This window comes from Tauraco erythrolophus, chromosome 2 (genome assembly GCF_009769465.1).
Source record: "Tauraco erythrolophus isolate bTauEry1 chromosome 2, bTauEry1.pri, whole genome shotgun sequence".
NCBI classification, from domain to species: Eukaryota; Metazoa; Chordata; class Aves; order Musophagiformes; family Musophagidae; genus Tauraco; species Tauraco erythrolophus.
Genome location: NC_141466.1, coordinates 23628541 through 23642294, shown reverse-complemented (window position 1 = coordinate 23642294; position 13754 = coordinate 23628541).

Sequence of the window (13754 nt, the reverse complement as noted above, 5' to 3'; positions counted from 1 at the left end):
GGAAAAATTGGAACAGCTTGGGCAGAGAAAATTCATTTCCAGCCTCTTCTTTCCCTCAGAAAAGAGAAATTATTTGGTTCAACAAGCCAAACTATTCACTTGGCATAGTTCTGATTATAGAAGAGGTTTGGATTAGATCTGCTCTAAATCCCCTACTCACAGGAGCAGTAACAAAGTCTTCCATGTGCACTTACAGAGAGTCAAGCTATTGCTGCTGGGAGAAGAAGTAGAAGGCAGTGGGACAGGCCACTCCTTGGTGACAACAACATTATTTCTTAGTAATGGACTGCGATATAAAACTTAGAAGATGAATTTGGGCCCTTTGGGAAGACCATGTAATTCAGTGCACACAGGTTTCTGATCATCTGTTATGCCATTTTAGATATATCTGAAATCAACATTTTTTCTCAATACACTTTTTAATAATGCCAGAAATCTTGATATCAGTAAATAATTTGTAATAAAAGTCAGCATATCAAAATTTGTGATTAACTCTATTTTTGTCCTGAAGGGAAGGCAGAAAAGCCAAACCGGTTGCCCAACTGGGATTCTCTTTAAACAGCCATTTTCAATTCCAAACTCATCTCTCACTCCCTCACTGTCTCCTTTGCTTGATTTTGGATTGTGGGGTGGGGTGGTTTTTTTTGTAGTTTTTTTCTTTTTTCTTTTCCTCCAAGAACAAAGGAGATGAAAGCAATACTATCCTGTGAAATTGAAAATAGCATACATTCCACTCTTACTGGAATCATAGTCACTTTTGATACATGTGAAGACACATTGTCCAAATGAAAAAGCTTTTCATTTCATAAAATAAGAATTGCGACTCTGTTTGTTAGATAATTTAGGTGCTATACTACCAAACTTCACACATCAATTGATAACAGTACCATTATTTAGTACCAATATCTGATGAAGTTATAATGTAGTTTGGAAATACAGTCTGAATATATTGAGAATGACTGATATCATAGCAAAGACAGGTCTAATATTCATTTGAAGATCAGTAATTTCCATCTTATTTTTCTAAAAATATCCATTAAGTTTTTAGTAAAATTGAGCAAAAAGAAAATTGACATAAATTTCAGCAAGCTAGTTTCCAGTTTATGTGCAAGGAAATTACAGTCATGATGAGAGGCTTCACCACTGAACAATGTTATAACAATACCAGATTTATTTAAAGGCTAAGTTCATTTTTATTGCTGTCTTCCTTCAAAGAAGAACACATATTGCTCATTTCTGGAACTTCAGCAAAGAGATCTGCCAGTACTGAAGGGAAACCAGGAATACATGAGACATTGGAGAAAAAATTTTGAGTATGATCACTTACACTATGGAAGCATTTTCCTATTTTTAACTTCTTTTCCACAGCATGGTTAATGCTGAGATAACACATCATGATCATGATTCCTAGGTTGTCACTTCTGCAATTCAAGTTATACAGATGAAACTGTCTTTGTAGCTATATTTTCCCTTACTAATCAAGAGGTCTATAGAAGAGCTGTTTATTTTCTGAACCTTTAATGTTTCTGGGGAAGCAGATGCATCAAGATTCTTCTCCCCATTCACCACTAAACAAGAACAGACAACTGTTTAGCAGCAACAGCATTAGACTGTGGTGTTATAATTTTAAGAGGCAAAATGTATTTTCAACCAGTAAAGATTTAGAGCCTCAGTCACATGATGTTTACTTCATTATGCTGATCAGTCAGAGTGATACTGGACCACCAGTTCCAATTTTTTTTCAAACAAACAGTATATCTCATCAGGTAATTTCTAAGCTTCCTCAATAGGAGTTTAAACTACACTAATTCTCATGCAGTATAAGGAATCTAATTAGCATTCACATCTGGTATGATAGCATATGAGCTATTAATTTTATTTTTCTGATCTGGGACACTGACAAGGATATCCACTCTTCACCATTTCCAGCTCAACAGTATTAACTGTTGAGTTCAGTTAGTAGGTTTAGTCTAGTGATGGCAGCATGTATTTCAGCAGAGGCATTGGTATTTCTCTAGTGAGTTGTGCAACTTGCTGCTTATGAATTTAGACTGCTACCTATGCCTGAGAGAATTAATTTAAAGTTACTTTGATTACGTCTAGACTGAACCATAGTCAGTGAAGCATAAAATGATTTTAGAGAAAGTTTTGACATAATAGCTGTCTGGTAAATGTTTTTTCACAGTCAAGTTACTTGGCCATGCAGTAATTGCTGTACTAAGAAGGAACTTCTATCCTGGTTACATTAGGATTGTGAAACCTATCAAATGAATCTGGAACTGGCATTCCTGTCTGAATGTATCAACAACATGAATAGGAGCAAACATTTTCAGGGGGGAAGCGAACCTTAGGCTACTGACAAAACAGAGATGAAGGTTCTGGATTGTAACTGTTTGATAAGAGGTTTGGAGGCATGAGAGTGTGTACAAATTTGACACCAGAGTAAGGGGTAAGAATCATAGAATCATAGAATAGCTAGGATTGGAAGAGACCTTAAAGATCATCTACTTCCAACTCCCCTGCCACAGGCAGGGACACCTTCCCTTAGACCAGGTTGCTCAAAGCTTCATCCAACCTGGCCTTGAATACTTCTAGGGATGAGACACCCACAACTGCTCTGGGCAACCTGTTCCAGTGCTTCACAACCCTCATTGTACTGGAAGACTGCTATAAGATCACCCTGGAGCCTTCTCTTCTCCAGGCTGAACAGCCCCAACTCTCTCAGCCTGTCTTCATAGGAGAGGTGCTCCAGCCCTCGGATCATCTTCGTGGCCCTCTTCTGGGCCACTCCAGAAGCTCCAACATCTCCATGATGAGTGTGACCTGCTCCAACAGCTCCAAGTCTTTCTTATGATGGAGACCCCAGAGCTGAAGGCCACCAAATTTATCAGGCATGATTTGCCCATAGTGAAGCTGTTTTGGCTGTCACCAATCACCTCCTTATTATCCATATGCCTTAGCATAGTTGCCAGGAGAATCTGCTCCATTATTTTGCAGGGCACAGAGGTGAGGCTGACTGGCCTATAGGTCCCTGGGTCTTTCTTTTTACCCTTTATAAAAATGAGGGCTATGTTTCCCCTTTTCCAGTCAGTGGGAACTTCACCAGACTGTCACAATTTCTCAAATATAGAATCATAAAATGGTTAAGGTTGGAAGGGACCTCAAAGATCATCTAGTTCTAACCCCCCTGCCATGGGCAGAGAAATCCTCCACTACACCAGGCTGCACAAAGTCTCATCTAACCTGGCCTTCAACACTTCCAGGGATGGGGCATCCACAACTTCTCTGGGAAACCTGTTCCACTGCCTCACCACCCTTGATGTAAAAAATTTCTTCCTTAGATCTAATCGAAATCTCCCCTCTTTCAGTTTGAATCCATTGCCCCTTATCCTATCACTAAACACCCTTGTCAAAAGTCCCTCTCCAGCTTTCCTGTAGGCCCCCTTTAGGTACTGGAAAGCTGCTATAAGATCACCCCAGAGCCTTCTCTTCTCCAGGCTGAACAGCCCCAACTCTCTCAGCCTGTCTTCATAGCAGAGGTGCTCCAGTCCTCGAATCATCTTCGTGGCCCTCCTCTGGCCTCGCTCCAGTAGCTCCATGTCCTTCTTGTGTTGGGGACTCCAGAGCTGAACACAGTATTCTAGGTGGGGTCTCACGAGAGCTGAGTAGAGGGGCAGAATCACTTCCCTCGACCTGCTGGCCACACTTCTTCTGATACAGCCCAGGATACGATTTGCTTTCTGGGCTGCCAGCGCACATTGCCGGCTCATGTTGAGCTTCTCATCCACCAGCACTCCCAAGTCCTTTTCCTCAGGGCTGCTCTTGATCCATTCTCCACCTAGCCTGTACTTGTGCTTGGGATTGCCCCAACCCATGTGCAGGACCTTGCACTTGGCCTTGCTGAACTTCATGAGGTTCACACAAGCACACCTCTCCAGCCCGTCAAGGTCCCTCTGGATGGCATCCCTTCCCTCCAGCGTGTCCACAACACCACACAACTTGGTGTCATCTGCAAACTTGCTGATGATGGTTATGATGGTTAATGGCTTAGTAACTTCATCTGTCAGTTCCCTCAGGACTTGCGGATGCACCTCATCAGGTCCCATGGACTTGTGCACCTTCAGGTTCTTTAGATGGTTCAAACCTGATCTTCTCCTACAGTGGGTGGTTCTTCTTTCTCCCAGTCCCTGTCTTTGCCTTCTGTGACTTGGGCTGTGCAACTGGAGCTCTTGCCAGTGAAGACTGAGGCAAAGAAGTCATTGAGTACCTCAGCCTCCTCCATATCCCGGGTAGCCAGGTCTCTCATCTCCCATTTCCAGATCATGTAGCTGGGATTAACACTTCCGTTTCTGAAGTTAGCTGATGAAGGTGTGAGAACTACCACTATGTTTGCCTATGGATTTTCTAGGCATAAGTGGAGGGATACCCAGTCAACCCACATATTCATCAAACATTATCTTCATGACATGTTAAATATTTGTACATAAGAAAATAAATCTGATAATACCTTCAGAAAAAAATAAACAAACCCAAAACCAAACCTGAAGCTTCCAGTCTTATTTACCCTGAGCATTCAAGATGATTTGTACATTTGCTTCAAAAATAGCCAGCATGTCTGATTATACGGCAATTTATTGCTACCATGTAGTACCTCGGACCATGTTGCTAGATGTCTGGATAACTAAGCACAAGCCTTATAAAATACCTTTACAAATGTTTTAAGTGATGAAAACCAGAAAGTGGCCATTAAAATTTAGCTATATGCAGACCTGTGACTGTGGCTAAGGAACTAGAAACTTGTCTTACAACAGGTGTTGCACCACACATCACTGCTGTTCATAGGGTAGTGGAGCTAACTAAGTTTAAAAATTCCTGTATTGAAAAAACCCACATTTTGCAAGAGATGATTCTTGAAAGAACGGGTTCACACTCACAGTAGCTGAGGTGTTATATAAAGAAAAATTCACTTTTATCTCAGCAGGGGAATGAAAAGTCATCAGCAACTTGATAGTTTCCATGGATGCACAAATTTTCTTGTCAGAAAAAAGGTTCCTATAATCCAGGATACTCCTTTTGTTACCTTTTCAGGTTTTGAGAAGCAACTTTTTCTTTCTACAGGAATTAAGCCTCATAGTTTTACGTATCTGCATGAAAATAGTTCATTTTGTGAAATTGTGCTAGAGTATGTCTGAGGACTGGCAATACTCAAGGTTTCAATTACAGTATGTTGGTGAATTTAAACCTCCCAAACTGAGAGAATAAAGGAAGAAAATGACCCATTTTTATCCTAAGATGTGTTGCAGAGTAGGCTAATGAGAACATCTCGCTCTATGTCAGGAATCTGACTGTCTTGGAAAGTTTTATCAATTCCAAATTTCTGCAGATGCTTATGGAAAAAGAAATAAAAATATCTGATACTTTGTACTAAATATCAGGAAGTAGCTCAATTTTCTCATCTTGGAATAAACATTTTGCTATTACTTTTAAATAACAGATTATACCTACTGGGAACCACCTATTTATTATTCTCTCAATGTCAAATATACATATGGACAAATCTCAAGAAAAATTTAATAAAAATCAAGCCAAAAACATTATATTTGCTTACAGTATTTGCAGCTGACCTGCTTATGCAGATCATCACACTTGCCCTCGTTTTTTTAGAATGAAACTTTCTGATATATAGAGAACATCACAGAATCATAGAATCATAAAATGGTTTGGGTTTGAAGGAAACATAAAGATCATCTAGTTCCAAATCCACTGCCATGGACACCGATACCTTCCACTAGACCAGGTTGCTCAAAGTCCCTTCCAACTTGGCCTTGAACACTGCCAGGGATGAGGCATCCACAACTTCTCTGGGAAACCTGTTCCAGGACCTCACCATCCTCAGAGTGAAAAATTTCTTCCTTATATCTAATGGAAATCTTCACTCTTTCAGTTTAAAGCCATTACCCCTTGTCCTATCAGTACATGTCCTTGTCAAAAGTCTCTCTCCAGCTTTCTTGTAGGCCCCCTTTAGGTACTGGAAAGCTGCTAGAAGGTGTCCCCAGAGTCTTCTCTTCTCCAGGCTGATTATTATTTATTTTTTTTATGGACACCTGAACCTTAAAGTTATATTCATAACTGTGAAGTCTCTGCCTGCCAGCAAGTTACTTGGCTATGCCTTGAGAGTGGAGGTGATCTTGGGCCACTGGTTAGAAAGCCCCATGCTAGAATAGTCTTTAGAATGATTTTTCAATTTGTATAGTTTGATGTTTGCAAGCAAGATAATTTGAACATACCAGATATCTTGGTGCAAATAAATATTTCATTTAAGTCTGAAAAAGAAATCAATGCTCTTAGTTCAAAACTATTCAATTTTGAAACCTTCCTATCCGACTGATACCTCTAGTTCTTGGCTCAGTTATGATTTATCAGTCACCAGCATATATCCTGGTATCCTCAGAGCTTTGTCTGGATAAAGTCATTGTGAGGTTTTTTACTGGTTGGCTTTTTTGGCTGTGTGTTTTTTTTTCCTTTTTATGTATGCTTTGTACTTTACTTGTTGGTTAGTGTAAGTAACATACTGTATGCTACAAAAACGGTTTTCCTATGTAGACATACTTTCCCCTCAAATGATGGTAAATACTGAGTTAAGAGACAGTCGGTAAAGTTAATTCACTGCTGTAATTCCAGGGCTCCGGGGACTCAAGGAGAAGTCATTGTTATATATGACACTAAATTGGGGGGTAGTGTTGATCTGCCTGAGGGTCTGGAGGCTCTACAGAGGGACCTGGAGAGACTGGATCAACAGGCCGAGGCCAACAGTATGAAATTCAACAAGACCAGGTGCCAGGTCCTGCACTTGGGCCACAACAACCCCCTGCAGCGTTACAGGCTTGGGGAAGCCTGGCTGGAAAGCTGCACAGCAGAGAAGGACCTGGGGGTGCTCGTCGACAGATGATTGAACATGAGCCAGCAGTGTGCCCAAGCAGCCAAGAAAGCCAACGGAATCCTGGCATGTATCAGAAACATTGTGGCCAGCAGGAGCAGGGAAGTGATTGTCCCCCTGTACTCAGCACTGGTGAGGCCACACCTGGAGTATTGTGTCCAGTTTTGGGCCCCTCACTTCAAGAAGGACGTTGAGGTGCTGGAGCAGGTTCAGACAAAGGCAACAAAACTAGTGAAGGGTTGAGAGAACTTGTCCTATGAGGAACAGCTGAGGGAGCTGGAACTGTTTAGCCTGGAGAAGAGTAGGCTCAGGGGGGACCTTATTGCTGTCTACAATTACCTGAAAGGAAGTTGTAGGGAGATGGGGGTTGGTCTCTTCTCCCACGTTATGAATGACAGTACGAGAGGGAATGGCCTCAAGTTGCGCCAGGGGAAATTCAGGTTGGATATCAGGAAAAATTTCTTTACAGAGAGGGTTGTGAAGTATTGGAACAGGCTGCCCAGGGAGGTGGTGGAGTCCCCATCCCTGGAGGTGTTTAAAAACCGTGTAGATTTGGTGCTGAGCAATATGGTTTAGGGACCCTGACAGTGCAGGGCAAATGGTTGGACTCGATGATCTTGAAGGTCTCTTCCAACCAGACGATTCTATGATTCTATATATGTTCTACAGCGACACTGATGCAACCAAAATATTAATTAAAACCAGTTGTGTAACCATATACTGTAATCTGGGTTGAAGTTGAAAAAGGTAAGAGATATCTCCTACGCTTTCAAAAAATTTGTGGACTCTTTTGACATGAATTCAGATACATTCTTATCCTAATAGAGATGCTCGGTCAATGAAGTGAAATATGAGAAACATGGATGCCAGAGACATCAAATTCACCAATACTTTTGCACACAGTTTCTGCAACTTTAAGAACATAACAGACCTGGAAGACATGTCCTCCAGATCATAGTCAGGATGTGAAGTAGGGTTAGAAAATCTGTACTTCTGTTTGGTTTTGCTGCCTTGCTTTGTCTAGAAATAATGAACTTGTATTAAATATTTTACAAGACATTCAAATGGGAAGAGTTACTTAACCTTTACCTTGGTATGGTATGGACTGTATTATAGCTATGTCATCTTTCAGATAACACAGTAAATGTGTTACAAAGCAGCAGACAATGGCAAAGCCATCAGATCTGGAACAGACACTGACACAGTGGTACCGGGATGCTCATTCCATCTATCCAGGTGTTTGCTTGATGGCTATGAGAGTATCCCTCCTCTCTCCCATCTTGGTGCCCCTGATTATACAGGTAGGACTGGCTGGTGTGAGGTAGTCAGAGCAACACACCTGGTTTCTTGTCCTGCTCCAGCTATGGTGATGACACACAGGGCTGTCCATCAGGCCATCAGGCACTCCCAGACAGCTCACAAGATTTGTGTACTCTGTTATTCCTTTCCCAGTTTCCTGACGCTCCTTTTCGCTACCCTTGTACCTCCTGTTCTCCACCTCAGTCTTCTCTCAACTAATATCTTTGAGATATTCTTGAAGTCATGGAATTAATATGAGTTAGTGGGCATGTACTTGTTAGTTCTGTTCTGAGAGTCTGATGTAATATGGGGAGATAAGCATGTGCTCAACATTTGATTTCTAGGTGATTTTGAGCTCATTCCTTTTTATGCTTTTCAGCTGCTTAGAGGCTATTTCTGAAGAAATATCTCTACTGTCAAATTATTTAAACATATGAGGAAAAGGTGTGACAGGAACATGCAGAATGAAAGGAATATGAAGATCAGCTCTTATTTATGGTTATGATTATGCACATTGAACTTTCCTTTTACACTAGAAATATCTGAGAAAGGAACATTATACAGTCAAACACCATAAAGAATCACTAAACAAATTCATTCATTCATTGTATCATTCTTTTGACAAAGAGAACAGTCATTGAGATGATGTCAGGCCACTGAGTACACTGACAGGCTGTAATGACCCTAACCACCTTACCCTGGGACTCCTCTCTTCTCTTTTCTTTTCTCTTCTCTTCTTTTCTCTTCTCTTCTCTTCTCTTCTCTTCTCTTCTCTTCTCTTCTCTTCTCTTCTCTTCTCTTCTCTTCTCTTCTCTTCTCTTCTCTTCTCTTCTCTTCTCTTCTCTTCTCTTCTCTTCTCTTCTCTTCTCTTCTCTTCTCTTCTCTTCTCTTCTCTTCTCTTCTCTTCTCTTCTCTTCTCTTCTCTTCTCTTCTCTTCTCTTCTCTTCTCTCTCTTCCCTCTCTCCACATGGCCCAAGAGCCCCATTTCAGTTCAATTCAATGCCTTCAGTCTTGGTCTGAGCTGTACTGTAGTTAAACCTATGTCCAGCTGTATTGCCTACTTATGCTGAAACGATTTGGATGGCCTGGACCTCACTTCTTACCTTGTCTAGGCTGAAGGTTTCTGGACTGTCGATGGTACCTCTTGTTATCACCAGTTCAGCTCCACTCACTCTGCTCATGCCATGGGACTGCACCTGGTCCAGGCCATCACCGCCTGTACTGTCAACTTGACTTCTGGGCGGTCTTCACACATTAATCACTCCTGTTTCTGCTGGTCCTTGGCACATATCTAGCCATGAAGAAACTTTCAATCTGTGATTGCTGTGGATTGCTTGCTAAAATATCAAATTGATATAAATAACACCATAATTTAAAACTGATTAATTTGAGGGATTCCATATGAGATTATTTCTAAATTAAGGGTGTTTAGTTCTGTTTTTTTCCTTATCAATATTTTTCAAAAAGATAGAATAGAATAGAATAGAATAGAATAGAATAGAATAGAATAGAATAGGGTAGAATATTTCAGTTGGAAGGAACGTTTAACAATCATCTTGTCCAGTTCCCTGACCAATTCACAGAATTATAGAATCATAGAATCATAGAATCATAGAACAGTTTGAGTTGGAAGAAACCATAAAGATCACCTAGTTCTAACCACCCTACCATTGGCAAGGACACATTCCCTTAGATTGGGTTGCTCAGTCTCATCAAACCTGGCCTTCAACACTTCCACGGATGGGGAATCTACAACTGCTCTGGGCAACATGTTCTACTGCCTCATCACCCTCATTGTAAAAAATTTCTTCCTTAGATCTAATCTAAATCTATGCTTTTTCAGTTTAAAGCCATTATCCCTTGTCCTATCACTACATACCCTTGTAAAAGGTCCCTCTCCAGCTTTCCTGTAGGCCCCCTTTAAGTACTGGAAGGCTGCAATAAGATCACCCCGGAGCCTTCTCTTCTCCAGGCTGAACAGCCCCAACTCTCTCAGCCTGTCTTCATAGCAGAGGTGCTCCAGCCCTCGAATCATCGTTGTGGCCCTCCTCTGGACTTGCTCCAACAGCTCCATGTCCTTCTTATGTTGGGGACTCCAGAGCTGAACGCAGTATTCTAGGTGAGATTCTTACGAAAGCAGAGTAGAGGGGCAGAATCACCTCCCTTGACCTGCTGGCCAAACTTCTTTTAACACAGCCCAGGATATGGTTGGCTTTCTGGACTGCCAGTGCACATTGCCAGCCCATGTTGAGCTTCTCATCCACCAGCACTCCCAAGTCCTTTTCCTCTGAGCTCTTCTCAATCCATTTGCCACTCAGTTTGTATTTAAGCTTGGCATTGCCCCGACCCACGTGCAGGACCTTGCACTTGGCCTTGTTGAACTTCATGAGGTTCACACAGGCACACCTCTCCAGCCTGTCAAGTTCCCTCTGGATGGCATCCCTTCCCTCCAGTATGTCCACAACAACACACAACTTGGTGTCATCTGCAAACTTGCTGAGGGTGCACTCGATCCCACTGTCCATGTTGTCAACAAAGATGTTAAATTGCACCGGCCCCAAAATCAACCCCTGAGGAGCACCACTCATTACTGGTCTCCACTTGGACATCAAGCCGTTGACCACAACTCTTTGAGTGCGACCATCCAGCCAATTCCTTATCCACTGAGTGATCCATCCATCAGATTCATGTCTCTCCAATTTAGAGACAAGAATGTGGTGTGGGACAGTGTTAAATGCTTTGGACAATTCTGGGTAGATGACATCTGTTGCCGTTCCCTTATTCTTCAATGCTGTAACCCCATCATAGAAGGCCACCAAATTTTTTCTGGTATGATTTGCTCTTCTTGGAGCCATGTTAGCTTTCACCATTCACCTTCTTTTTTTCCATTTGCCTTAGCTTAGTTTCCAGGAGGATCTGCTCCATGATTTTCAGGGATGAATAAATGTCAAAGCATGTTATTAAGGGCATTTTCCAAATGTCTTTTAAAAACTGACAATATTGGGGTATTGACCACCTCTCTAGGAAGCCTGTTTCGGCATTTGACCACTCCCTCCATAAAGAAATGTTTCCTAATGTCCAGTCTAAACCTCCCATGATACAGCTTTGAACCATTTCCATATGTCCTGTCACTGGAAACCAGGGAAAAGAGTCCAGCACCTCTCTCTCCACTTCCCCTTCTCACGAAGGTGTAGAAAGCAATGACGTCACCCCTCAGCCTCTTCTTGTTCAAATCAGCCAAACCCAGAGTCCCCAGCGGCTCCCTATAAGGCATTCCTTCTAGAATTTTCACCAGCTTTTTTATTCCCCTCTAAACACATTTAAGTACCTTAAATATTCAGCAACAAAAAATAAAGGACAGCTTTATAACAAAAACACTTATTTGCATTTCTTCAGATCATGCTTTCAGTGAATCTACCAAATAAAAAATAAGATAAATTTCTACATGGTTTTGAAAAGCTATAAAAAGCTGTTGTTCAGTATCTTCTCTTTTTTTTAATATATGTTTCAATGTTGTCTTTTGATGCAATAAGGGGGAAAACCACTTCTACATATCTCTGTACAGGTTTTCCTATTTGCTTTCTCGCCTAGGTGCTACATGCAACTTTTTTTTGCCTGAGGGTAAACTCAGCATCTTCATTTCCTAAAAAAATTCTTTCTGAATCTTCAAATATATAAAACATTTGTCATCCTAGCTGGAGCAAATTAGTAATTAATATTTCCTTCAACTGCAGCAGAAGACCCATGATTAGATATGATAAATATGTATTTGTATTTAAACAGTTAGGAATTTTCTTTTTAAAATGACTGCAAGCCTGACTCTTTGTACATTTCAGTAAATGTAGATACAACGTTACAGCTAATTGAACTTGTTTAGATATCCTCGCTAGATCTTATTCCAGCGTTATGAATTTTTATTCTGATTTTTTTTTTTTTTTGAAGATTTATAGCCTCTTATATTTTGCACTTCTGTGTCTCTCTCCCTTTCCTCTTAAAGTTTACCAACTCTACTGGTCTATGCCTCAACAACTGGACTTGTTTATTTCCCTAGGAGAGACAGAAGGAACTACTGAGTGTTGGAAAGAGTCTCCTCTTCTTTGCCTGAGGCAAAGTGTACAAAAGCTTGGAAGTGGCAAATCCAGAAGTATGTAAAATTAAAAAGCTCCTCCACATTCACAGCAGGAAGCACACATAATTTTTAAAAAGTGCAGGTGGCTTTAATTTTACAAGGAAAACTGTTCTCCAGAATGTTTTCCATTCAGTGTATTCTTAAACTATTTGAAGATAAACCAAGTTAAGCAATTAAAAGGAATCAATAGCTCCAAATTTTTATTTAGAGAAAGGGTAGACAGACTGCAGTTTTCTTTTTTTTTCTTTTTCTTTTTTTCTCCAAATGCTAGAGATAGTTAAAATTCAATGATCAATCCAAAAGACTGAAGAAAAGTAGGAGAAAAGGCTGTCAAACATCTATACAAGAGAAACTACTTTCTGCTTCTGATTTAGTTTGGAGGTCTTCTAAAAGATCACAGTGGATGTATTGTTGCTGAAATAATTTGATTATCACTATCTTATATATCTCTTACAATTCCTCATATTGTGCTGAAAAACACACTACATTCACTATGTTCCAAAGACTATATTCCCAAATGTATTAGAAAGTTTTAGCTTTTACCTATGTACTGTATTGTGTCAGGGGCAGAAAATGGAAGAAGTCTGTTGAATCAGAAACTATTTCCATAAGATGAATGTCCAAATGTAACTGTATTATAACTGAGTTTTCAAATAACCTAGGTTCTAGTCACAATCTTTATATGGTCTCAATTTAGAAGTGGAAGAGCTCCTCAAAGACCACTTAACAGACACCACACAAGGTATTTATTTAACAATTTCTACTTATGAATAGGTCTGAAATAATTTTCTCTTATCCACAGAAATTAGCCATAATAGGTTGTTTGGAATTTTTCTGGAATAACCTTCCTGTTTCCAGTAGAGACATTTTATTTCAAATCTGAAATAATATTATTCCAAAATAATCAGCATATTCAAAAAGCTCAATAGTTACTGTGGATCATACTTCTCATCCAAAAGAGTTCCATTATTTACCTATAGGTTTTTATAGCAGCTTTCTCTTTGCAGGCAGAGCAAGCTGTAGAAAGGTAATACTTTTTGCACTTTTCTTACTCTATCAAAAAAGAACCTCGTAAAATGCCCTGGCTTCTTCTCTAATAGTTTTTACAGATAGGTAATGCCCACTTTTGAAAAAAACCTTACTTCTCATGTCCTCATGTTGCATCTGTGCAGAACAACACCCGAAGAAGTAAAATACTTTTTTTTTTAAACTTCCATCCCTATTCTGAGGTATATACTGGAGTCCTAGTAAAATCAAAATTTGTCTCTCTCCCAGCCCTTGAAATAATTATTCCTCCTTAATGTTTTCAAGAGTCAATCTTGACCTTATTTCTTTGATTTATTAATTGCCACTACCCCTGTGCAAATTACATTATCTGTCTGATAGGTC